The sequence below is a fragment of the Oryctolagus cuniculus genome, chromosome 4 (assembly GCF_964237555.1).
Source record: "Oryctolagus cuniculus chromosome 4, mOryCun1.1, whole genome shotgun sequence".
Classification (NCBI taxonomy): Eukaryota; Metazoa; Chordata; class Mammalia; order Lagomorpha; family Leporidae; genus Oryctolagus; species Oryctolagus cuniculus.
The window spans coordinates 74,161,454-74,188,595 of NC_091435.1; the positions used below are offsets into that span (position 1 = coordinate 74,161,454).

At 37.8% G+C, this 27,142-nt stretch overlaps 1 long non-coding RNA gene across 1 annotated transcript in view; it reads right to left on the reverse strand.

Moving 5' to 3' along the window:
* Positions 1-743: 743 nt before the first annotated feature.
* The window catches only part of LOC127493978 (uncharacterized), a 49,978-nt gene continuing 23,579 nt past the window's right edge, over positions 744-27,142 (reverse strand). Inside the window, exons 2-3 of the long non-coding RNA XR_011387897.1 lie at positions 25,536-25,556; positions 744-24,742 (exon numbers count right to left, since the gene is read on the reverse strand). This is a non-coding gene — a long non-coding RNA (uncharacterized lncRNA). The remainder of the gene's footprint in view (positions 24,743-25,535; positions 25,557-27,142) is intronic.

Consider the following 27,142-nt stretch of genomic DNA (forward strand, 5'->3'; position numbering starts at 1 on the left):
CTTTTTCACCTTCCAGATTACAGTTCCTATCTGTCTCCCATATTGAACCTATTTTAGCATCTGTCACAGTTCCTTAAAATGTGTCTTTGTCTGTTTTTCCCCTTCTCTAGTTTAGGACTCCCTGGAGCAACTCTGTCTCTAGCATCCAGCAACTACTGACACACAGGAGAAAATATACGCTGAGAGTAAAAAATTCGAATACAGCTTCTGTAAAGAGACAATAGAGGCAATTGTCTAAAAAAGTCTCATTTTACACAGAGCTGTTTTTCAGAAAAAGAACGATATTAAAAGATGAGTATATATGATTCAAGAGATAGCTTAGTACAATAGAAAGAACATGTTTTTCTGAAACCACAGAGATCTGCATTTTAATCCTGACTCAATTAGATGTTGGATTATCTTGGGAAAATCAGTCAATCTTCCTGAATATCAGATTCACCACCTTCAACAGGAGCATGGTAATCCTTTTACTGCTATGCAGTTATAAATATCACTTGAAATAGCCTAAAAGTTATTTTGCAAAAACAGTTGGCCTCTAATAAGTTATTTCTTCATAAGTCCAATAACTTATCTCCTCTTATTCCTACTTGTCTAAATTAATCCTGTTCAAAAGTCATACTTTTAGAGTCAGATTTTATTTAACAACCTAAGTTAGCATCACTCTGATTCTCACTTTCCTAGCATTTTCTCATCCCTTAGAGCCCATTTTCTTTATAACTCTTATTTAAGGGGAATTCTGGGTGGGTGGGTGGGTGTGTGTGTTCTCTCACCTTTACTGGATTTAAGCTCCAGGAGGGTAGGGATATTTTACCTTTTTTCATTCCTGTGTATTCAGATCATAGGGAAATATCAAATATGTACACATTGATAAATACATGTTTTTGAATAAGTAGATGATTTTTTTCTCTGTAGGATATTCCATGTTCCCGTGGAGAGCCAACTTAATTTGAAAGTTCCTAATTGAGAGCTGCCACTGACTTATTAAAGAACTAATCTCAGAAATAGGCAATACACAAAGTTTTACAAAACTGAAAGTAATGAAAATGTGCATCATACAGGTAATGAAAAAGTCATGACTACATTGACTACATTTCCATCAGACCTAATCTTAACTAGGGATCTCATGAACAGTTAGGCAACTTGTAGGCATACCTATACAATAGGCATGTCACCTTCATTGCAAATGTGTAATCAGTGGTATAACAGAACACACAGCTGCATTTTGCCTTTATAACAGACTCCACGTTTTTTGGAAATCTTATTTTGTCCTATAGTCAATCCCCATGCGCAAAATTAAAAATACATATTGCAGCATTGCTATAAACTCAGCTAAAATTCTATTTTATGCCTAAATCATTTCAATCCTTTTGGAACCTCCTAGAGATTTTCTTAACAACCATTATCCCCATAACTCCTAAGTATGTCACATGGGGCATTTTGCAGGCAGTAGCTAAATCTTTAGGAACGAAGGTATTTTAAGTTAATGGAGATATAATTTTCCTTGGCTAAATTCTAGAAATTTAAGTTATAATGCATTTATTTTTCAAACAAATGTTGACACCATTTTCTTTTATTACTGTGATTTGTTCTCAGGTGCTTTTTTTCCCCTTTATGCACCAAAAATACTAGCTAAAAACCCTGCTGATTCTGGAAAGTAGTTTACTTGTAGTCTTTTGAGCTTTCTCAAATCTTCCCTCCAAACTAGGAGAGAAGAGAGAAAAATGACTTCGAATGGCTTTAAAAAACTTCTAAAATATTTCCTATTTAGGACAATCAGTTAAAAGGAAGAAAGAAACAAACAGAATGGGGGATGTGGAACTCAGAAGGCAAAACTGAGCAGGGGAGGATCTTGTAGTGCAAGCGTGGAACTTTGTACCACAAAACTGGTCTAACTGCGGCTGTGTGGATTCTCACGTAACTGAGCATTTCACCCTCCGAGCATCTTAGTTCTCCCCAGAAGCCAGAGGCAAGGATACATGGGCCCTGGGAGGCCCTCAGGAAAGGCTGGCTCTCCTCTTCCAGCCCTGTCCTTGGGGCTATTTATTTCTGACCCGCTGCTTCAAAACACTGAGCCCCGGTTTCCCCCTCTCCTACCCCGAAAATTCAGAGCAACTTCAGAGATTTCTCTCCTGGAATCTTGTTCTACAACTTCTCATCCTCATGAATTTGAATGGCACCTTAGGCCTCATGACTCATTCATTCTCCCCCCCACCCCCCAGCACTTGTCAAAGATCTTGGAGTTTGATATTTATCATTTTAATTCTAAAAGTATTTCTGCCCTCCCACCTACCTGCAACCCTTCCTATTGCTACTAGTTACCCTTCACTCATTGTTGCCTGTGGTCCTAATTCAACTTTCCCACTTTCCTACAGGCAGGCATTCTTGGATCATTTATTTCTCAGAACAAATACATTCACTCAGCAGGCCCTAGTACCTGCCAACCACTGATCTAAACGCCAGAAAAACAGAGATGAACAAAATTGATCAAGACCCTCCCCTCAAGAGGCTTTGTTTTTGTTTTAGTGGCAAAAGATAAATATAGTACTATGGCACAGCAGGTAAAGCCGCCAACTGCAGTGCTGGCATCCCATATGTCTGCCAGTTCTAGTCCCAGCTGCTCCACTTACTTTCCAGCTCTCTGCTATGGCCTGGGAATACAGCAGAAGATGGTCCAAGTTCTTGGCTCCCTGAACCCACATGGGAGACCCAGAAGAAGATCCTGGCTCCTGATTTCGGATCAACTCAGCTCTGGCCATTGTGGCCATTTGGGGACTGAACCATCAGATAGAAGACCTCTCTCTCTTTCTCTCTGCCTCTCTGCCTTTCAAATAAATAAATCTTAAAAATATTAACAAATATATAACCATTTTTTTATACAAGGTATTTCAAATGGCTTGTGGAAAAAATGGAATTAAAAATAAATTATTTTGTTGCAATGATTTTTGAAATTCATGCAGTTTTCTCATAATGCAGATTTTTCATGAGTTTTTTTCAAGATTTAATTTTTTAAAGATTTATTTATTTATTTGAAAGTCAGAGTTACACAGAGCTAGCAGAGCCAGAAAAACAGAGAAATACTTTTATCCACTGGTTACTCCCCAGATAGCGGCAACAGCCAGAGCTGTGCCAATCTGAAGCCAGGAGCTGCTTCCGGGTCTCCCACGCAGGTGCAGGGGCCCAAGGACTTGGGCCATCTTCTACTGCTTTCCCAGGCCATAGCAGAGAGCTGGATGGGAAGTGGAGCAGCTGGCTTTTGAACTGGCTGCCCATATGGGATGCTGGCACTTCAGGCCAGGGTATTAACCTGCTGTGCCACAGCGCTGGCCCCAAATGACCTCAACAGCCAGAGCTGAGCTGACCCAAAACCAGGAGCTTCTTCTGTGTCTCCCACACTGGTTCAGGGCCCCAAGGACTTGGGCCATCTTCTACTGCTTTGCCAGGCCATAGCGGAGAGCTGCATTGGAAGTGGAACAGACGACTCAGCAGCACTATGCCACAGCACCTGCCCCAAGTGTTTAAAGACATATTTATTTAACATAATGGCAGAATTATAAGAGGAGAGACAGAGAAATCTTTTGTCTGCCAGTTCTTTCCCCAAACGTCTACCACAGCCAGGGCTGGGCTGAGCTCAATCCAAGAACTTCTTCCTGGTCTCGCACATTAGTTCACTTGGCCCACCCTCCACTGCTTTCCCAGGCACATCAGTAGGCAGCTGGATCAGAAGTGGAATAGTCAGGATTTGAACTGGCTTCCAATTTGGATGCCAGCATCACAGGGGGGGTCTTAACCCAATATGTCACAATGGCTCCCTCCATGAGTGTTTTGAAGAGCCCTTGTATGCATGGATATCACAGTATTTTTTTGCACGAAAATAAACATCTTTTAATTCCATTTTCCATGAACTTTTTGATGTCCTCTAGGACCTTGCTAAGTAGTGTTAAAAAGAAAATTATATGGGGGGGGGCTAGAAAATGTGTGGGCAGTGCTGATTCATAATGGATTAGCAGTAAAAGCCTCCCCAGGAGGAGACACAGGTGACAGGAGGTGGCATGCTAGAGATGTCAGGAGAAGAGTCCAGGTAGAGGGAGAGTCATTTCTTCTGTGAGCCCTCTTCATTCTGGAGTCTCTGTGTCTCATCCTCCTGCACATCTTACCCGAGAACCTTGGGTAATGCTATAGTTGCCCTTCTTGGTCGCATACCTCCTTGACTTGAGAATTCCAAGAACCTGCTACTTCAGGCAACCTTAGCTTAGGGTGCATGACCTGCTCCCAGATCTTCTCAAAGATCTTGATGTCACTCAGGGTTCCTGCCTCACCTGTAGAAGACCTGGGCTGTGTTCCCAGTACTCAGCTTCCCAGCCCAGGCACAGTCCCAGCCCTTGCAGGAATCTGAGGGATGAACCAGGTCTCCTGCATCCTGCTTGAGAAAAACAAAGCTGGACTGACTGCGCTAACTTCAAATTATAATCAATTTTGTCTGGAACATCTGACAAGCATTATACAGAGTAGGCACTCGGCACATTTTGGGCCAAATAGTTGGATTTAGTAGAATTTTATGCTTGAACATACTTTTCCAAAACAACTGTTATCATAAATCTTTTCAGAAACTTAAACCAACAGCATTCACCAGGGATTTAGATCTTCAATAATCCTCTGTAACACTACTTTAAAAAAATTAAAGAAGCTAAAACATCTTTACATACATCAGGAAGAAAAAGAGAGACTTTCAGAGGCAGTTTTCCAAAACCAGAGAGTATTATTGAAAATTAATCAAGTTATATTTTGAATAAAATCCCATGAGGTTTCTGCAAAATCTCTGTTCAATACCTTCTCAAATATGAAAGTCCCATTTTTAGTATAATCTTCTCCTGGCTTACTTGGTAATTCAACACTCTGAAATAAGTAGGTGTGAAGATTAAGCCAAAAATTTTTTTTAAAAAAGTATTACTTAAGTCCCAAATTTTGGATTTTAAGAAGCAGTTTGACAAAATGCATTCCTTGTTACAAGTTGAGGACAAGTACTCCTCTGTATTTATGGCAATGAAGTTCGGGCCTGAACAGTTCAGGATCATCAACTGCACAATTAATCCAAACAGCCTCCAAATGAATGCAGCCATTAACACCTCCCACAGCAAAGTGCTAATTATCTAGAAAACCGATAGGATTGTGGTAAACCAATATGATGCCAGAACAGAAAAATTCCATGAAGAATACTAGTTTTCAGACTCTTTCTCATTAAAGTCCTCAGTGAAAAAAAAAATCTGATGTGAGCGAAAAAAGAACACGAATACCTTTTTTATTTTCCCTTCCTGGACAGTTTTATTGAGCTCCACAATGAAACAGTCACACTCACAAGACATCATGGGGCAATATCACAGAGCAAGAACCTTCTACCACTAGGATATATGCTAGCCATTGTTTTGCTAGCACCACACCAGAAGGAAGCACACTCATGGCGGCACGCGGCACTGTGTTCTTAGGACAGAGTTTCACATCCTGTTGGTTCAGAAAGAAGCAGAGGATGGGGGAGAAGACAGCCTTGACTTCTTCCTCATCCATAGCCCACCATCTGTCACAGACATTAAATCATCCTTAGCTTGAACCCTGCTTAATTAAGTGATGAAGGCATGCATTTTCAGAGTTGTATCTTACGTCCTTGGAATACGGCTTTGTTAGTTCTCTCATTCATTCACTTGTCCATAAGCATTTCTTGTGTGCTTGTGTTGGGCATCGGCCTAGGCACTGAGATTCCGAACCGAAAGGAATTTTATGTCTGCTCTGAAGAATCCATGATCTAAACTGAAGATGGACACGAAAAATGGAGACACTATGATGTTAATTTGAACTTTAGATATTTTATCATAGTGTTAACATGTCATAAGTCTGGCTAGGATATGCACATGAGGCAGTGTGCTTATTTAGCCTATTTAAATAGAACTTACCTCTCATATTGGCCTAATGCATACAATGGAATTTCTTTGACTTATTGTAAAACTGAAGATATAGCTGGAGCCCAGCTGAACTAAATGGTTCCCTGATACCCTCTCTTCACCTTAGATACACCCGACTCTCCTAATATTATTTTTTGGCTGGGTTCTTCCATAGAAATAATGACTTTTTGAATACTATCAGTCTGTCAAGCTTTCATCAATATGACATCTAGTGTTATCATACCGTACGCATCACTGCTCCCAAGACCTATTAACCAACAGTAGCCTTTCTTCGACATACGGACATATGCACTGGCTTAAACCTAGCTTGAGTTCATTAGCCCCTTTTGTGCACTGTTTATGTTGTGCTGCCAAATAGTTACAAAGCCATTCTGATCCTGACCTTGGGAACCATTCCTATATTCCATTTAGATCCCAGTCCTATTTCATATGCTCTAGACCTTCTTCCCTCCTCTTTGCCAGTTGCATTTGAAGATTCCTGTAAGTTTTTTTTTTTTTTTAAATGATTTATTTGAAAGACCAAGTTACGGGGTGGGGGAAGTGGAGAGAGAAGGAGGGAGAGGGAGAGGGAGAGAGAGAGAAAAATTGTTCATTTACTCGTTCACTCTCCAAATGGCCACAAGACAGTCCAAAGCCAAGAGCTTCTTCCGGGTCTCCCACATGGGTGCAGGGGCTGAAGGACTTTTGCCATCCTCCACTGTTCTCCCAGGCACATTAGCAGAGAGCTGAGAATTGGAAGTGGAGCAGCTAGGACCTGAACAGGTGCCCATAAGGGATGCTGGCAGCACAGACCAAGGCTTTAACACACTGAGCCACAGTGCTAACCCCCAAGATCCTGTATCTTTGAAGACAGATTTACACATGATGTAAAATGTTCTAGAACATAATGAAAACATACAGTTGTATTATTTTCAATAAATGTGATGTATAATGGACCTCATCCACAGTATGCTGAGAGGAGTCACAGGTTTAGATAACAGACACTCAGATTATCCTTTCTCCAAGTTACATGCATAGAATTTAAAACTAATTCCTCAACCCATTATCTTTTAACCCAAAGCTCAGATATCTCTCAGCTCAACACATTTGCCACATAATATGAGCCAAGAGGAGAGGTCTAGTCTATTTCTCCCATGATGTGAAGTGGTGTTTCACTTGCTCAGGCGATAGTGTCAGATTTGAAAAGCATGACAGTGGAAAAAGAAAATAATCTAGGAATAAATTAAACACAAGGCCAAAAAAGAGGCTTAAACTTAGAAGTCAATAACAATGCACATGAAGAGGAACATCTTACTAAGGAGTGAATATTTGAGACAGACTTGGAAGGACATCTAAGTTTCACCAAAGGACACCAGCAAATAATAAGCTATGTTTGACCATCACTCTGAAAGCAACAGCTTGAGATGAATGATATATTTCCTACTAACTAGAAATGAATAATGATGCTTAAGAATGAGAAGACAAATTAGAACATTTAGCAAGAACATAAGATGACAGAATCTATGATTGCTTTGAATTACGTTTTTTTTCAAATTAAGTAAGCAGGAAAATACCATTCACATGCAGGGAATTATACGAACAGACTATTGACAGTAAATAATATAGAATACTAATGTATATGTAGGTGCCTGTTCCAATTTGATCTAATAACTGCTAACTCAGAAAAAGTTATTACCCTTTTGGTGAGCTATGCTTCTACTGTCAACTAAGAACTCTTTATTTAAAATGAATTAGCTTTTCTTTCAGTCATCTCTTACCATAAAAGGGAGAGTACATTTGAAAACCCTCAAGTAAATTTAAATTGTACAAATACTGCCAGGCAGGGGTCCATCCTCAATCAATATCTTTCTCAGAAAGACATTTCTCAGGAAAGGCAAAGTTTTTGCCAAGCTAACAGATCATAATTCACAGGTAAACATTGGAGAAGTCCCCATGCAATGACTTATCTAAAAGCAGTTCCTTGTTTACAAGACATAGCATATTCAGTCTTACCAATGGTTGGAAGCAGGTACACAAACAGCAATTGTAAGAAGTAGGAGAGAGAGAAAATGCAATGGAAAAGAAGAAATCAGAAAATAGAGAATAGTGATGTGAAAGTTTCATCAAGGAAATGACCTAAAAGGCTCTACGTCATACAACAGGGCTTTGCTGCCTGCATTGCATAAAGAATGAATGATTCAAAGAGAAGAAAATCTTCTCCGATAATCATGAATGCCAATGATGGTTGCTTTGATTCATTCCATGGTTTTAAGGACAATTATTTGGCTTCCATTGCTAAAGGTTCTCCTTAAAACAAAAGACTTAAGAGTGAAGAACTCATTTATTTCCTAGTAGCACTATACATTAATTTGGAGTGTGCTTTGTTCTATTAGGTGTAATTTCAAATTACTTCCAATCCACAGTAATGCCATTTTTGCAATTGATAATGTAAGTTTCAATTTGTTTTTTTGCTACTTCGCCAAATAAATACAGAAAAGTTATTTCTTGGTCATATATAATGATAGTGCTGTTTAGGGAAAATAATTAAAAGATACCACAGCTGCTATTTAATTACACTGGCTCTGCTGGGCTTATTAAGATTAAGTTACTTTTCTTTTTCACAATTCATTTTGTATTTCTGTCATTAATTCCATCAATTAACTTCAGGTTCTTTCCTAAATATTTCTCAGCATTTTATCCTCTCCATTTTTCAATGCTGTATGAAGAAAAGGAATGAATGCAATTGATATCCAGTTTTCAAGGGTTACAGACTGAAAAAATAATGAGAATTGTGTGCTCTGAATTGGACCATTTTCATTTCATATGTGATATTAATAATGATAGATCCTGGAATGGTGTTACTTGTCTGTCACATAAGGAGAAAGCAAAAATATCCTCTTTGTGGATTTGGGCAGCTGTTCTCTAAGGAATAGCATGTCTTCTGATTCTGTTTCCATCATCTAGAGTTACCTACCGAGCTGGGTAGATAGGTCCTCCTCAGTCTTCACAAACCTACAATTTTAATCTGAAGGTCAAGTCACACTCTCCACCCAGCCTTGTTCCAATCCATTTCTAGGGGGATTTAGAATTTTTTAAGATTTTAATTTAAAGGCCAGCGCAATGGCTCACTTGGTTAATCCTCCGCCTGTGGCACCTGTAACCTATATCAGTGCAGGCTTCTATTCCCGGTTGCTCCTCTTCCAGGCCAGCTCTCTGCTGTGGCCCACGAAGGCAGTGGAGGATGGCCCAAGTGCTTGGGCCCCTGCACCCTCATGGGAGACCAGGAAGAAGCACCTGGCTCCTGGCTTCGGATCGGTGCAGCACTGGCTGCGGCGGCCATTTGGGGAGTGAACCAATGGAAGGAAGAACTTTCTCTCTGTCTATCTCAGTGTCTAACTCTACCTGTCAAATAAAAAAAATATTTTAATTTAAGAGAAGGCCATGTTTCACCCATCTTACAGAAATTGCTTTGCACACTATTACATATATTCTCCCTGCCTGAATTTTAACCATAGAATTAACATAGTTAAGTATTTGGGATGTGTAATTCTCTTCTATATTGCTACTGGAAAATTTATATTAATCTAAAAATGGTTCAACACTCTCAATTTTGGGTTGGGTGGTCTTAGTCACCAATTCTACTTTATATTGAAAAGTAAACCTTAATTGATTGTTCTAAGTACATTTAACATCAAACACTGTAGAAACACAGATTACTACACATCCGTAACATATAAAGGCATCATTAAATTCCACAGTTTATCAGAGTATAGATCCAGCTTCTTGTCTCAGTTGTCCTATAAATAGTATTGTTTTGGGCTGATTTTGTACAAGAATAAAAATGCAGTTAAAATTATTATACTGAAAACAGTTCTGAAAAGTTAACCACTATGCATGTGTGTGGCAGGGGGTGAGAATGAGAAGGGTGAAAGACATTAAGAATTAGAAGATACTTGTTTCTCTATATCAGGATACTCATAAAACTATTTGTGTCCTCTCTGGTACCAACATCACAGGAAAGCCTTGTGACAGAAATAATGGTGATCGGTGATATTGAATTTAGGGAAGTTTCCTAGTTGAACTAGTTTGTGTTTTCCAGTGTTTCTTCAAGTCCAAAGGAGAAGTGTGCTGTTAGACACTCAGAGGACTACCTGAAAATCATTCATCTCCCTTATTTCTGCTTAAATAAAATTTATGATCAAACCTTTCAAATGACTCTAATTCAAGAATATTGGTTTCAACTAGGATGACTCAACCCTATTTCAGGCTTCTGTGGATCTAAACTATAAGAGATCTGTTATCAGAGTTCTTTCTAATTCAGATGAGATCTCCAGCAGGTTATTGCCAAATGTTACTCTACTTCACTCACTATAGCGCCTCTTTTATCTTCATATAACTTTCAAGTTCCTTTGGAAATAAAAGTTTATCTTCCCATGAAACCCAGTAAGATTTTTATAGATGTGAAACAAAGAGGCTCAGATTTTAGCCATTTATTTTAGAATCTCTAAACTTTCTATTCATAAAGCTGCCTCTTACTTTCTGAAAGAATACTGTTCTACCTTGAAAAGAAAACAATAATGAAATGCCATTGAATAAGTGAAAGAAGAAATGGTTGAATGAAAAAGTTAAAGAATTTTAACAGTAAATTGCTAGCACCTTGCTTGCCTAGGTTTACCAAGTTCCTTTTCAGAGGTGTGAATTCCCACCATTTATTTCATATTTACCAAAATTACCAAAATTCAATTTATATTACAGAATAGGGTTTACCCAAACAGTTTTTTTTCCCAAAGACTGCATTCGCCAAATTGTTGCAGATGTGTGAAATTTAATTTTAAAATGTCCTAAATAATACTTGGGAAATTGCAGAATGTAGTCCTCTTGCACCCACCAGATCACAATGGCCAGCACCGGGCCAGGCTGAAGCTAAGAGCATTATCCACGTCTCAGACGATGGTGAAAGGAGCCCAAACACTTGGGGCATCTTCTACTCCTTTCCCCAGGCCATTAGCAGGGAACTGGACTGGAAGTAGAGCAGCCGGGTCATGGAACTGGTGCCCAAATGAGATACTGGCATTGCAGGCTGTGGGTTTACCCTCTATGCCACATGCAGGCCCCCTCAACCCCTTTTTAACATCAAAGACTGTGGGGACTTATGTAATAAAAACATCTTTTCTCAAAATTATTTTATTATAAAACTTCATTCCTATGTTCTAGTTCTCATCCATGGAGCACTGCTAAGTGAAGAATGTTATAGAGAATTTTGTCTAAGTCCCAGCATTGAGCTTTCCTGAGTATCCTAAGCCAATTGTTTCAGAAATGTTTTAAGAAAAGAGTTTAACAAACTTCTAACTGCACAATGGTAATGCCTTTTTAAATTTGGGACTTCAGTGGGGACTATGAAGTGATCTCATAAAAACAAAAAGTGGTGTGTGAAATAGAAAAATACTAAGTTTGGAGATAGTAATTATACTCATCAGGTCAAATCTACTCTTTGATTTCTCAACTGATGCACTGGGTCAATGCATTTATTCAAGATTCTCTATATGGCAGATATTATGCGGGTTATCTACTGTATCTGGTTTATTTGTGACCATTGCCACCACTCAAGTCAGTGCCTGACATGGGTTAGCTGACTGGTCCACAGGGCAAACTTAGGTCATCGTCTATTCTTGCTAATGAAGCTTGATCAGAATACAGCCATGGTTCATTCATACACTGTCCATGACTACTTTTATACTACCATGGCAGGGTTGAGGTGTAACAAACTATCTAGCCCATGAAACTCAAAATATTTACTTTCTGGCCTGTATAGAAAAAAATCTACTAATGCTTTGAAGAAAGTATTGCTCCCCTTATTTCATAAATTAAGGCACTGAATTTGAGACTATTGTGGGTGACTTGCTTATGTTACTCAGGGATTGAGTAGTGGTGTCTGAAATCCAAATTCAGCTGGTTGAAAACAGATCCAAAATGCTTTATTCCCTGTTTCAGGCATTATAATGGCACTCGAGCATATTAATTTGGAGAGTGGGGATTAAAACATTTCTAAAGCATCTCTATTACCTATTTGAGTATCTAAAGTGAATTTTTATTTTATAAACTACTTCGTCTTCTATTTGCATGGATCTTACTAGCAGATTTCAAAACAAAACACTTGTTTTCCCATTCGAGAATCTGCCTATCACAGGCGCTGCTCTAGCTAAACAGCCTCTCTCTTTCGAGGAGTAAGAGCTCTCCCTCCCTGGACTATTTTTCATGCAAGCCACATTTTGAGAAACATTGCTATGTTATACAAAAACAAAACATTCTTATTTCTGACATATGGTTCAATTTTTCATCCTTGTTAAAGATCTGAAAAACTATTTCTCTTTGATGGCCTTTAATTTAACTTAGCATTTGATTTATTTATTTGATTAAATACCCTGTCTTTAGAGTATTGGTTTTGTTGATTCATCTAAAAAAGGATATTCCATTATTTCATCTTTATAGATTTCATTCATTTTCATTTGTTTTCTTCAATTTTTCAATATTCAATGTAGAAAAAAAAAGTCTTTACTTAGAAGCACTGGGTATATGCTTTCGTCTCTGGAGAACATAAAAGATTTTGCCATTTCTAAAGTGGAACAAAGATGAGAGTCAATACCCAGAAACTCATAGGACTTCCCAATTCTAATCAATTCACTTTAACAAAAATTGATTGAACACCTAAGTACTGTGGAGCTATATATGGAACACAAGGCAGTGTCTGCCAGGAGGAGGTAGTATTGTCCCACAGGGGAGACCTGACACATCCTGGGAAACCAATGAGAATGGTGGAAGCAGCTTCTATATGAATGCCATTGTGTATCAGTGAGCAATATACCTAGGTTTCCTGAGTCCTGAAGACTTTATTGTCTTTAATTTAAATACAGAAGTAACAGCAAACAGAAACCAACACAAACTTCAACCAACACACTGGTGCAAACAGAAATGTCCTTGACTGCCATCTCAACCCAACCTGATGTCTCTCCCACCAGAACTCATGGTCTCTGCTCACTCTTTTTAAATAAATATTTATTCAACTAGATACATGATTTACTTACTATAAATAATATTTAGACCCATTCTTATGCATTTCTGCTGAGTTTTGAATAAACTACTTGGAGAAATACAAAAATAAACACTTTGTTCCCATGGCTCACTTGGTTAATTCTCTGCCTGCAGCGCCGGCATCCCATATGGGCACCCAGTTCTAGTCCTGTTTGCTCCTCTTCCAGGCCAGCTCTCTGCTGTGGCCCGGGAGGGCAGTGGAGGATGGTCCAAGTGCCTGGGGCCCTGCACCCGCCTGGGAGACCAGGAGGAGGTACCTGGCTCCTGGCTTCGGATTGGTGCAGTGCCGGCCATAGCAGCCATTTGGGGAGTGAACCAACGGAAGGAAGACATTTCTCTCTGTCTCTCTCTCACTGCCTACAACTCTACCTGTCAAAAATAGAAACAAAACAAAACAAAACAAAAAAAAACTTCACCTGATAGAAAAACACTAAGAAGCATTCACACATTCATCCTAATTTACTCAATGCCCCATATGTCAGAACACATATATATGATTCTAAGTGCTGAAAATTTTTTTGCCTAGTGAAATATGAGTATTATAAACTCATAATCAGGTAAAAAAATTTAACAGCTAACATTTAAGAGTGCCCTTTGTGAAGTGAATGATTTTAGTATACATGGTAGGATAGGCCACTCTATACAAAGGATGAAGCCCAAATCATAGATGGCTTAGAAACCTGGTAACCAAGAAAAAAATTTGAACTGTAATCAAAAGTTAAATAATGAAAGGAAGTGGCCTTCTCAGAAGGTAGTATAAAAATAGTTGCTACATATGGGGGAAATTTGGAACCTTTTCGCTGTGGAACAAACAAAAGACTATTTAAGCATAGGACTGTCAAATATGCAATCAAAAATCCAGTTTGTGTGTTGGGAAAACCAGATCCTTCCTTGTAACCACATCTTCAGTAGGTTTTTGTCGTTCATTTGTTTAACTGATTTTTATTTGTGTGAGAAACAACACAAGGATATGTTTCACTTGAATTAAATGATAAAAAGACAACATTCAAGAGATTCAGAGGCAGAAGTGATCAAGAAATTTTAACCCCTGGAAAATCATGAATATCTTGGGCCAACTGAGAAAGGGCTATAGTTTTCTACAGAGCTGTAGGATGCAAAATGCTCAAGCCTAAAGACTGGGTAATCCAAAAATTAAAATGAAATTAACAAAGAAGTCTCTATGTATACATACAAATTGGCCACATAAAAATGTTTCTATCAATCATAAACTGCATATATGATAGTAGTACCATAATATTGTCATACCTAGTGATGTTGCAGCCATCTTAGTTTGTATATACTTTATAATATTTGTACAACTAAATTGCCTAATGACACATTTGTCAGAATATATCCTTGCTACTGTTATGTAATGCATGTATGTATATGTTATGTGTGTCATATATACCCCCATATACATACAAAATTCTCAATGATGTTGTGCATCCAGTATGGAAAATGGATTTCCTCCTGGAGTAGAATTCTAGGAGGTTTACTCGAAGAGTAGACAGAAACATGGGGACACTTTTAGAAATGGTAACTGAGTAGCATTATGCAAAAATAAAAATCCACCTTAAATGATAATTCAGTCTTGTTGTGGAGGGTACTTTAAAAAAATCAGAAAATAAAAACTTAAAAAAAAAAACTGGCTGTGAATTAATCATGAAGTGCTTTAGACTCCCGATTATGGAATTTGGATTTTATTCTGAAATAAATAGAAATTTATTCTGAAATAAATAGAAAATTAGGGGAAAGACTGAGTATTTTCTATCTGGAGGTGCGATGATCAGAGACACAGATGAAAACTAATCTAATATAGTAATGACTCATAACAGACAGAAGCTGGAGGAAGAAAAAAACTACTAGACAGATGTTGAAGAATGGTGGTCAAAATGATTGTAGTTGCATTTGGAATGAGAGATCACAATGAGTGCAAAAGATACAATGCAGACACAATATCTGAAAATCCGCTTTTCATTTAGATAATCTCCCATTATGTGAGTCTTGTTTGGAGCTAGGACACCACCTTTATCGAACTTCCCTTTTACCTGTCCTTGTTTCACAGCAAAGACATATGATATAGATGCAACTATATGAAGACTCTGACCCTAGAATACAAAGGTTCTCCCTATAATTAGAAGAGATCTATGACGGTGACTTCAGCATATGGCACCAGTGGTTTAACAATATTCCTAATAGTATTGAGCATACTTTGTGTTTCCACATTCTCATCTTCCATTGTGTTCCCCACTTCTTTCAGATGCGTTCTCATCAATAGCACTTAACTGAAAGCACACACAAAGGTGCATTTGATAGATTTGAACCACTTCTCCTTAACTGTCCTCAATTCTTCCTATATCGCAGGAGTCAAATTCTCTTTCAATGGTGTCTGTAATAATAGATACCTAAATATTAGAATACTCAAGGATTAAGTTTTTGACCCTCTTTGTAATTTATCCTCACAACTTGTAGGACTTAAGGCCATTTTATGACTGTAAATACCACACTGTATGCCTATTACACTAAAATTATATTTTCAGTCCTTCCCTTTACTCTGACATTTCTAAGTGGTTACTTAATAGTCATTTCAAATTCAGGATATTCAAAACACAATTATTGATTTAATTAGCCCTCTCCAGTTATCCTATAAGTTTAGTATATATATCCTATAAGTTTAGTATATATATCCAATAGAAGCTCTATGAAAGTTACAAATCAGTTAGGTTTGCTTACTGTTATCCAATGCCTAGATTACTAGCTAGTGTGAAGATAAAAAATAAATATTTGATGAATACATGAATGCATATGAGGATATGTAACAGTCAATTAGAAATCCTTCCTGCATTTCATTGCTGAAGATACTAAAAGCCATCAAAATTAAATGAATTTTTACAAGTCATAGTTGCATCAGTAACACACTTGGCTGACTCACTCTTAGACTTTTTCATTCACCTCCAATTGCTACTATTACCACTTGTCCTCCTATTTCTTTTTCCTTTTTTATTTATTTGACAGGTAGAGTTATACACAGTGAGAGAGAGAGACAGAGAGAAAGGTCTTCCTTCCGTTGGTTCACCCCCAAAATGGCCGCTACGGCCGGCACCGCACCCATCTGAAGCCAGGAGCCAGGTGCTTCTTCCTGGTCTCCCATGAGGGTGCAGGGGCCCAAGCACTTGGGCCATCTTCCACTGCCCTCCAGAGCCACAGCAGAGAGCTGGACTGGAAGAGGAGCAACTGGCACCAGAACCTGGCGCTCATATGGGATGCCGGCGCTGCAGGCGGAGAATTAACCAAGTGAGCCACGGCGCCGGCCCCTGTCCTCCTATTTCAAGTCTGTCCAAATTTCTCTGGGAGTCACTGGGTCTTTAAGACAGCTACTGTGCTTCTGATTATCAGTTTGCTCATCTGCTTCTGAGTGTGGTCAGCACAGTGGAGATAAATTTGAGATTTCAGAACAAAAGGCTTCCTGGATGCAGTAGACACCTATAGTTTGTTTCCGACTAACCAGTTCCGGATTCTTTGGGGGTGTGGGGGGTTAGGGGGTGGGAATGTGGTATGTCTCAATGCACACATTTCAATGAAAAGAGCCCCCTTTCCTCTTGCTAAAAAAGCCGAAAGTGCTCAAGCAATCCCTTCTCTTTTAACTTGGCATCCAGGATGCTGAATTGACCTGTGACTTTGGATCTGAAAGGAGGAATGTGATGACCCTGGGGTTTCAAAGAGCAAGAATTTACAATGCTGCTCATGGACATGCATAGCTAAGGTGCACTAACCACTAGTCACCTATCAGTGGCAGCATCTAAGCTGACTTCTTGTGGCATGACCTTCTCTGGGCTCTCAGTAGCAGAGAATCCCATTCTTCCTAGATGGGACTGCTTGTCTGCTGATCCTACTACAGCTAGTCAGTTATTTTCCTTTGTTTATAATCTGACACACTGACTGAATCACCAGTGGCCCCCAAGCCATTCTTCAGTGTTTTCTACCTACTCATTCTATCTTATCCCGCCTTTCCATATTTAAATCTATCTTGTCTATGTCATGCTACCTCCAAAACCAGTTTTTTGAATGTTTTCTTAATCCAGATTATTTAAGAACTAGGTACTTGAAAAAAAAAATCATCTATCAACCTCATCTTGCTGCATTATATATATTAAGGCATGTGTAGGTATTGTTAATATATATGATGTTATATTAAGATATAGATATTCTTGAAGAAGAGTTATGGTAGCGGGAACTGTGCCATCAGTCTTTCTCCAAAAACCTCTGCCACTGCTTCTTTGGTGAAAACGTAAGGTTTAAATCTCAGCTTGTTTCATGTTTCCTAGGCACCACTCTTTACCCTATTATCAATAGATAATGGATTGTCTGTCCGTCACCATTTTCCTTTTAAATCTTCTTCTAGTAGCAACCAAAGAAAAGAGTGGCTAATTTGATGGAACACAATCCAGGTCATCGGTTGCCGAATTTTATCCACGGGATGGTTGGTGAGATGACTGCACCTCTACAGGGCAGTGAGTCCGGCATGGACCCAAGTATCCATACAGTCTTTCAGAAAGCCTTGCATTAGGACCCATAAGCAATTTCGGCCTTTATCAAGTTCAGCTCATTTGGAAACTTCATGAGAGAGAAGCAACTGGAACAAAACAGTGTTTATAAATTCCTGGGCCCCTGGCTGTAAGACTTTCTTTACACTACAACCCTAATATCTTACGATAATGTGGCTTGAAAAAATTATGCACATATGGGGTACTGCATGTAACATTACAGGATTACAGGTGCATCCATTACAAGGAGCCATCACCCTGCTTATAAGGTCATTTATTTCAATACTTGGAGCACTGTATTGTTCTTAATTGTTTGCATGATTTCTGCTATTAATCTTTGAGATCCATGAGCAGAGGCTTTCCTATTATCTTATTTATCTTTTTCTTCATAACACCTTGGACAGTTTGGCATATAATGGATACTTAATAAATGTATGTTCAAGGAAAGAATGACATACTCTTTTAAACTGTTCCACATAGTTTATACAAGCCAGGTGCCTCTTTAATGCCCATGCATATGAAATTACTGAGCACATCAAAGATCTTACCTATGAAGAGCATGTACAAGCCTCTTCTTATTTACTAGGGAGTTATGAGCATTGCCTCAAAAACAAGTAATAAAAGTCTCTCTACAAATGTCAAGAGGCACAACTGTGTTGATGAAATAATAACAATTTATATAATTTGGGTAAAATATTTTCTTGTCTTCCTGAACATATCAAGAATGAGAAAAATAGGCATAGAGGCATTTCAGAATAACCCCATTCCTCTAACAAAGCAAAGAGAACATTGTCAGCAAGGAGAAATATCTCATCCAATCACCTTTTTAATTGCTTTACTTTGTGCTTGTTCTGCAGATCTTGGGAAAGCCACATAACTCACTCTGTAAAAACTGAGACAAATGGGACAGATAAGCATAATGCCCTTACTTCTCTGGGACCTAAGAGTAATGAGAACAAAGAAACTTTTGCCACACTGTGAGTCCTATCCCGAGTTTATGTAGTCCATCATCTTCATAAAATCCATTAGTGTATTTCAAAGCCCAAGAAGATTCTCTTTTGTACAATTTACCACAGATGGTCCAGTGCATTTGGGCAATATACCACCCAGAATGAGGCAAACACCAGTCTACAGGTAAAACAATCATTCAAATATCATCTGATGAGACATGGGACACTAATGTACACCATGGCATAAGTTGCTACTTTAATTCCTTCTTTCTAGCTACATGGGATTTTCTTTACATTTCTAAAAAACCTACAGGTTGACAATTCTGTAATCTGAAGAATGCACATCAGGAAATGAAAGAGTTCCCAGAATGTACCTGTCCTATGTCTCCCAAAACACACCTGGGAGCACTAATTATAGGTTCTCATCAACTGTGACAGCAAAACTGTAGCATCAGTTAATTCATAATCAGTGAAGGCTAAGTGTGTTTATAGATTGTAGGTTGTAAGGCAAGGAAAATCTTGTACAATTTTTCATTTAAGTGTCATAAGCTAAGGATGGTTTGGGAAGGGGGAAGTATCATGAGATATACAATAGTTCTAGAATAAACCTTAGTATCTCAGTGGGTTCTGGAAAAAAATAAAGTACTGCTGTATTGTATAGCTAGAGATCTCTATTATAGACATGTAAAAGTTCCATGATAATTTTTCTAAAACTGAGTACTCCAGAAACATCTAAATAAATGAGAATACATTTAAATTATGGAACAAATCAAAGAATAATTAGAAAATGTATAAAATATTTTGTCATTCCCATTGTGTTAGCATAAGCAAATTATTTGGCTCCACAGTATTACCAAATAGTACCATAGTAGGTATACAAAAACATTATGTTCACAGTTTTCTACTGCCAAGCCTAATAAAGTATTCACTTAAAGCAAAATACATTGCCTTTAGTTCACAACCCATGACTTTCAACAGTGTGTTTGAATTTTATAAATTCAAAAACATTTCATATAATTTACATTCCAACAAATGGATCCGAGGTGCAGTGAATATATTCAATGCTGAACACTGCAATCAAGGAAAGGCACCCTACATAAGCTAACAAATGATTACCCTTCACTACAGACCTATAATTCACCAATTTGCTCCTTACAGAATCAGAAAGATACAAACTAAAGCATGTGAGGGCATAAGGACTCGGAAAACTCTCCCTAGATGCTTCCCAGTTGCAGGGAGAAACATTCACCTCTGTAATTCTCCAGCTCAATAATAAATGGATTTGCAGGCCCATGGAACTGTCTCATGCCTACCTAAATTTCCTGTCCCCATTTAAGGCATCACATGAATCAAATTAGCCATAAGAGGCCCAGCTTTACCAAAATTCTTGAACTTATGCTATAAAGTAGAAAAGATGGCATGAGAAAAGCAACATATTTTCACTTTCTCTACTAAGATAACCAAAATATGACTCTGAATGGTAGAGGAAGAAAAGCTACTGAGACAGACACATTTTTAAAATCTTTGTTGACTATCCAAGGATATTAAAGAAGACACAAGATTTCTAGAAGCATTTATGGTAGTTCATTTTGTAAATCCTACTGATCAATTCATAATTAGCTAATCTACATTGTTAAGCTCTTATTTATATCCAGACAAAATCAATTGCTGAGAAGAGTCACAATGCATAGTTTAAAGAAAGGACACACAAAGATAGCGAATATTTTGCCAAGAACCATCTGTAGTTTCATCCTTTGAGTTATGACTTGTTTTATACTTCTATCTAGCCTGTGTGTGTATGTGTATTTGTTGTTGAACTATTTTGTAATTATCTTCCAGTAAAGAAATGTGGTTCTTCAGTTAACTCACGCATCTACTTACAATACTCCTCATGCCACCTCCTTTGTAGATGCTGGGAAAGATAAACGGTTATTTTTTATCACTCTCTGTGGGTAGGGTGATCATGAGAGATAGAACTGATCACTGACATAACCAGTAAGACATAAACCAAAGTTTATTGAGGCCTAATAGGAAGACTTTTGGTTTTCTTAATGAAAGGGACCAATAGGTGCCATAATTCCTTTCCCCTTCTCCTTCCTGCCTGAGAGTTGAGGCAGCTATTCTGGGAATATTATGCAATAATCACTGACCAAAGGCCAAAAGAAATGCAGAAATAATGACTTGAATATCACTGATCAGCTGATCAATAGGTAAATATATCAGATACTAAACTATGTCAGAAAAACAAGCCTTAACATTTTTAACAGATGTTATATTAACTATTGCAAAAATATTACTTTACATAAAGGGTAGTTTTGATGTACTTTTCCCTTGTTTGCCATATATACTTAAACACATTTCAACAAAATATAATTATTAAAATATAAGCTAGTCACAACAACACAAGTCATTTTCTATGATTTGCTAGAACTTATTTTTTTAAAGGTTAATTAATTTATTTATTTAACAGATAGAGTTAGACAGTGAGAGAGAGAGAGAGAGAGAGAGAGAGAGAGAGAGAGAGAGAAAGGTCTTCCCTCTGTTGGTTCGCCCCACTAATGGCCACTAACTGCCGTTGCTGTGCAGATCCGAAGCCAGGAGCCAGGTGCTTCCTCCTGGTCTCCCACGCTGGTGCAGGGTCCAAGGACCTGAGCCAACCTTCACTGCTTTCCAGGGCCACAGCAGAGAGCTGGACTGGAAGAGGAGCAACCAGGACTAAAACCCAGCGCTCAAATGGGATGCCGGCGCACAGGTGGAGGATTAACCAAGTGAGCCACAACACTGGGCCCTGCTAGAACTTATTATTAAGGCCATAAGAATTGTTAATGAAGAAAGAATTTCAACAAACCATAATGAATTACAAATTGAAGGCAGTCTTTTTAAATCCAGGTACAGATTTAAACAGAAAGTATGGGGGGAGGAATTCTTTTTCTTTTTTTTTTAATTTATTTATTTGACAGGTAGAGTTATAGACAGTGAGAAACAGAGACATAGAGAGACGGAGAGAAAGGTCTTCCTTCCATTGGTTCACTCCCCAAATGGCCACTAAGGCAAGCACTGCGCCAATCCAAAGCCAGGAGCCAGGTGCTTCTTCCTGGTCTCCCATGTGGGTGCAGGGGCCCAAGCACTTGGGCCATTGCGGGGAGGAATTCTAAGAGCAAAAAATAATAATAAAATGGGATAAGCTGGGGGTGGGAGATATGTGGGCACACATGGATACACATGCATACGCTCACACACATAAGAAAATGACAAGAAAAAAAACAGAAGAGATAGATAGAAATCAAGACTCTAGAAGTTTACTCTTATAGTCCAAACTGGAGCTGTGCATTATTACTGAATGTGATTAAAGCAACTGGCATTAACTTTATCCCATGGTACCCCTGTCCTCTCACTTCTGCTTCCTGAAGGACTGCTCCCACCTTGTGTCCCATCCTCCACTTTCCCTCAAGTTTCCTCCTTCGGCCTGGTGCTAGTCACAATTCCAGATTGCTTATATTGACTGATAATTCCTTGGCATGCCAAGAGGAAGTGACAATGATACAGAATGATAAAGTAAGTGTGACAAAAAAATGTCAATGCCATCATGAAAATGAAGGTCATGTCTTCATCAAGGAGATGAAATAAGAACAATGGAACAGGAGCCAGCCCTGTGGCATGGCAGGTAAAATGTGGCCTGCGATGACACTGAGGTCCCATATGGGTTCCGGGTCACATCCTGGGTGCTCCAATTCCAATGCAGCTCCCTGCTAAAGGGTCTGGGGAAGCGGAGGAAGATGGCCCAAGTGCTTGGGCCCCTGCACCCATGTGGGAGAACTGAAAGAAGTTTCTGGCTCTGTCTGCCAAGCCTTGGCTGTTGTGGCCTTTTGGGGAGCGAATCAGCAGACAGAAGATACCGGTCTTACCCTCTTTCTCTCTGAAACTCCGCCTTTCAAATAAATAAAAAAATAAATCTTCAAAAATAAAAAAATGGGATTGAACGAGGTTCAAATTGTGCTACTGAGAGACAACTCATTAGACTCCTCATACACAAGGAGCTATAAGGAAACAAGGTCTGCAGTACAGGTCATAAGGAGCAGTAGCAGCCTTCTTTGAAAGCAAAGCAGTACAGAATAGAGAACCAATGACCAAGAAAACTTACACACACTCAGATCTGATGCTGTGCGTCTCCCAAAGAAAACTGCTCAGAGCAATGGTAGAATACTCAACCTCTGTACTGAAATTAATTATGATGATTGTGTTTAAGTACTCAATATAAAAGAGTTTGCAGTTTTTTCTAATTCAAATGTTCTCTTCATTTAAAATCTAGTGACAAAAAGTGATAAAAAGTAAACTAAAAATAAAAGCATTGGATTAATTTGTTAATGAAGTTTCCTTTCAAGAGAAAAGACAGAAAAAGATGTTATCCCTATTTGAGATCAGAAAATAAGAAGTGTACAGAGAGAAAGCAATTAGGTAACAAAGGACACAGATGCTTTTGTGTAAGGTTTTTGTTCTACCAAAGTGTTATACACAGTCATTCTAGTCTTTCTTTTCTCCATTCTTTTTCCAAAGCTCAAAAACAATGGAGAGGAACACAAAAAGTCAACTCCCATAACTCATAAGGACTCTAATTTACAAGTTAACATTGACATCATTATAATAATATTTAGAGATGTAATTAATATACTGTTTCTGTAGTGGAAGAGCAGGGAAGGAAGGCACAGCTTATGAAGTTCCCGTTCTTTGATGTGTGAAGCACAAATTGTACAGTCTGAAACTGTAATATCAGCATATGCTGTCTCCACATCCCATAGGGACTAGGAAAGCAACATGGAAAAAAGAAACTTGAGTAGAAATTGTGTGGAAGAGGAAATGAGCAGAATTAATTTACACAAGTTTTATATAGCTCAGTAGCATATTGTACAGAAAGAAAAAATATGTAATAGGTATATTTTCTGTAAAAAGATACTGAATCTTACACAACATTATGAGAGACAGAATATTCTAAGTCCATCTTTGCTACAAATAATAGGACAAAACATGGAGAAGGAAAAAGATTAAGTTTGAAAGGAGGGTTAACTGGGCTTATATCCTGACTAGTCTAATACTTATTACCTGGTCCAGGGATTATTAACCTGAAATTAGATGTAAAGAGTATTGGTATGTTTTCCATGTACATTTTCTGGGATAGAGTCTATGGTTTATAATCATATTTCTAAAAGAGCCTGTGACTCAGAAAATGTTAAGAACTGTTACCTAACACAAATCAGTTAATTCATATGTTCTTCATTTTCTTATCTTTATAATAGGAATATGAACATTGATCTGCCCACCTTTCATTCTTGAGAAGTTTAAAAAGCACACCACTGAGAAGCAAAGACTTTGAAGAGTTTCTATGTTCGGTACATGTAAGTAAGTCTTATTCCTTTCATACGTCTGGTAGAGAATTATTTTTAATATGAATATGGGGTTTTCTTTGAATCCATCAAACAAAACAGTGCAAAATTTGGCTCCTTTTTGAGTCTTTGAGATATATACGAGGTTCTTTAGGTAATGAATCACTTCTCCTAAGAATGCATCTTGACATTCTAAGGTATCATATTAAAGGTAAATAACATCATGGACTATTCCGTGGTCAAGGAAGGATTTAAAGGAGCCTCTCATTTGGGATAATATGGATCAGAGAATATTGTTTAGATGATGAATATAAGCCAGAAAATGTTTTATTAAAGATGCTAGGCAAAACATGACAACCCATTGTCTGACCTAAACTTAAAGTTAAAGGTAACTTTCAGGGTCCTTCAGACACCACTGTGCATACTGACAAATACCAAACCTAATGAGCAAGCCTGTGTCTTTAGTTGCTATAACTTCCTAACAATTGATAAGGGAAACAGTTGATAAGACCCCCTCACTAATAGATTGTGTTTTCTTTGCTCTATGAGACAAACTCCTAGAAATTTGCTGTAATCATCTCATTAACAGGATTAGGTCAAGGGAGCATAATTAGTTTTTGTCATCAATCAAGTTTTCAACTTCTATACCCCAGTCAATATTTCGAACAATCTCAGTCTTGAAAGTAAAAAGGAAAACGAAAGGAATTCAGTGTAAAGTCCCACTATTACCCATTGTAAATTAGCTTACTTGGAATCAGCCAACTCTGCGAACATGCCTTGGGCATCAGTAAATTTTGTGCAAATCCTAATGTGATTGAGAAGTTATCTCTTCAGAGTTTCTAATTATGGTCCTACAAAAACAGTAGCATAAAATAGAAAACCACTTTGCAAGTGAACTTTATATCCAACAGGAAAGTGATACAGAAACAGGTTAATTATTATCTGATCAGCAAGTATTTTTGTTTTAATTTGATGCTTCAGGTACTGGCCTACTAATTTTATACATCTGCACAGCAAGCTAGGACTCCAAAGATAAGAGACAAAAGAGATGTGAATACAAGGGATAAAGAAAAAATGTCACATAGATTTCATGCTTTGGCTCTATACAAGCGAGTTTGTGTAAAGAAATAAAATATGGGCTTTTTTTGTTTTAATTAAAACTCAAAACACAGCACACAATGTTATTCTTATTGAACTAAGGAAATGATAGTTACCAAATGGATTTTAGAGGAAAGAGAAATCTTGAAGTTAACTAGGGATAACATGGATTCCCCTTTCACCTTGGATCAGTGTATAGTGCAGGGGGAATAGCACTGCTTACAAATTGGAGGACATTTTCTCAAACAGCTGTAAAGCCTTCATTTCTAGCAATGTGTCTCGCAACATCATTCTTAACAGCTGCCTGAAGGAGATGTGCAATGGCTGGGTGCCTGGGTATTATTTTTTCCAAGTTGGCTCTATAAGTCTGGGGAACACTGAGCCAGATCCGAGACTTATTAAAGATCTCCCATCTAAGGTAAACTTATGCATAATGGTGAAGTAGGTATAGATTGTTTGAAGGAAATGTTATGTATAAGTAGGTGCCTGTCTCAATCACTGGCTTTATTCAACAACTTTGCTGATTTTCTGTGATTTTTTACTTACCAAAATTAACTTGGATTCTACCTGAAAGATAAAAATGCATGTTTTTATTGGCAGCCCAAGAAATTACTTAACACATGTTCTATCAAATTATGATAACAATCTAGCTCACAATTTTGGACCTATCATTCAAAAAAGACATGCATTTATGAACGAGAAATTGTAACAAAAAGTTTCCCATTCACAAAATCAGATAAGTACTTGAATCAGAATTTCATAGATAAGGTTGGATTATAAAAGAAGATAAGGAAGAAATCAAAGTTCTAAGCTTCATATACATGAATTCATCCTATCAAGACCTATGAATATTTACAGTTTAGAAAACTAGGGCTCAAAAAGGTTACATTTCAATCCTTTCCTATTCTAACTGTTGTAAGCTGGTTTTGCTAATGCATAGGTAGACTCCATGTTCCTTGCCAAAAAATATGCCATTTAGTAATATCCAGAAATCTTTCAAGTTACAAGACCTAACAGAAATTGAAATTGCATTTCTTGCAAAAGAAAAAAAAAGTGTAAAAGAAAAAAATAAAACAGAGAAATAGCAAATACTTGGGGTCAACATTGTGGTACAGAGAATTGAGCCACTGCCTGATACCAGCATCTCATATGAGCACCAAGTCAAGTCCTGGCTGCTCCATTTCCAAACCTGTTCTCCGCTAGTGCCCCTAGGAAAGCAGCAAAAGATGGCTCAAGTTCTTGGGCTCCTGCACCCACTTGGGAAACAAGTTCTAGGCACCTAGCTTTGGTCTGGCCCCACTCTGACCATTATAGCCTTTTGAGGAGTCAATCAGTGAATAAAACGACTGTGTGTGTGTGTGTTTGTGTGTGTGTATAAAACTCCGCCTTTCAAATAAATCTTTTAAACAAAAGAAATAGCAAATGTTAAACTGGTTGTACTCAAACATTACAATGAAGGACAAATGATTCCACTTCTAGTTTTCTTGGAAAGGACTTCAATGCTGGCACTTGCTTAGGCTTCCAATCAAAATAGTCAACTCACATTCTTAGTGACAACTAAAATTTGAAAAAAAAAATTTTTTTGGCCAGGATCTAGAATAGATGGAAAGCCTACCCATGTTTTACATCAAACCAGTCTTTCTAATTAAACAAAAGAAAAAAACCAGCCCATTCCTCCTTCATTTTGTAGTCAACAGTCTAGAGATTTAAGCTATTTGACAAATAGAAAATTGAGCAATCATACCCTTGTATGACACACATTCTTTCTTAAAAAAGAAAAAAAAAAAGCAGCCACAGCAGTAACTGATTACAATTGTATATGGTTTTAAATAGGTTTACCAATTATTGCCTAATTTCAACAATATGAATTTAGAAAACTGGGGTAAAACAAAAATTTGATAATTTTCATTTTCTTGTTACTCTTTTATGGAAGAGCAAGAAAATAGGCAGAGGCCACAGAGTTACATCACTGTAAAAAAATAACCATTAAGTTTTAAAGGTTGAACTCTACTGAATAACAAATGAAGAAATTAATCATAATGGGATAAAAGATTATAAAATTGGGAAGCAATATAAAGATAATACTTAACTTTAGGGTGAATTAGACAGTGTCTTATTTTGTTGGTGTGAATATAAATTGAGGTAATTTTCTG